At 42.7% G+C, this 796-nt stretch overlaps 1 protein-coding gene across 3 annotated transcripts in view; it reads left to right on the forward strand.

The window, feature by feature from the left end:
- AMPH (amphiphysin) overlaps window positions 1-796 on the forward strand; it is a 193,494-nt gene that overhangs the window by 184,571 nt on the left and 8,127 nt on the right. The window lies entirely within an intron of this gene.

The following is a 796-nucleotide window of genomic DNA, read 5'->3' on the forward strand; positions in this document are numbered from 1 at the left end:
AGAGCGGCCTCAGCATTCTCTCTGTATCAGCATTGTGAGGCTCCACATGGGCCCCTATTGCTCTGGCGGACTGGGCTTAAGCACAGGTAGGGGCAAAGGAAACCGTGGAATAAGGTGATGGAGAAAAAGAGTGAAGCATGGTGAAAAGGATGAGAGTGGGGGAAGGAGGAAGAGAATATGGTAGAACAAATACAGGGATGTTGGATGCAGTGAGAAAATAGCCAGAAAGTGCTTAGCCAGGTGCCAGGCACATGGTGAGAAGCCCATATTAGTAGTTATATCACATTACTGTAATTACTATTTTGTGGTCATTATTTTTATTAGAGTGCCCCAAACTCACCATTAGGCTCCTTTCACCAAAAGCCCACCCCTGTGTTGCACTCTCAAAAGAAAATGGGTCATTGATACATACATTGGTTGGAGTTACCCAAGTTCTTCATTTCTTCGGAGAAACATTCAAAGGCAACGAATGCAGACATTCCTAATGTGGAGCCTCAAACCCAGGAGCCAAAGCAAGACAGCTCTTCTCAAGCCCGTGTTCTTGCTATTCTAAGTAGAAACAGTGAAGAGTTGGTTTAATGTGAGGCTTTGCTTTTTCCTGATTATTTTACTCATAATAAATTTCCAGTAATCTCTCCAGAGTTACTTAAAGCTTGAAATTGAATGATCCCTTCAAACAGCAGGTAGCAGTACTACTTAGAGAAATAACTCAAAGGTATATGCCGTTTGTTCCGTTTGTGTCTTTGTCACAATGCCAGGCATATTCCTGTACGTATTGCTATGCTTGTTGAAAGAG

Source organism: Lipotes vexillifer, unplaced genomic scaffold (assembly GCF_000442215.2).
Source record: "Lipotes vexillifer unplaced genomic scaffold, Lipotes_vexillifer_v1.1 scaffold234, whole genome shotgun sequence".
Taxonomy (NCBI): domain Eukaryota; kingdom Metazoa; phylum Chordata; class Mammalia; order Artiodactyla; family Lipotidae; genus Lipotes; species Lipotes vexillifer.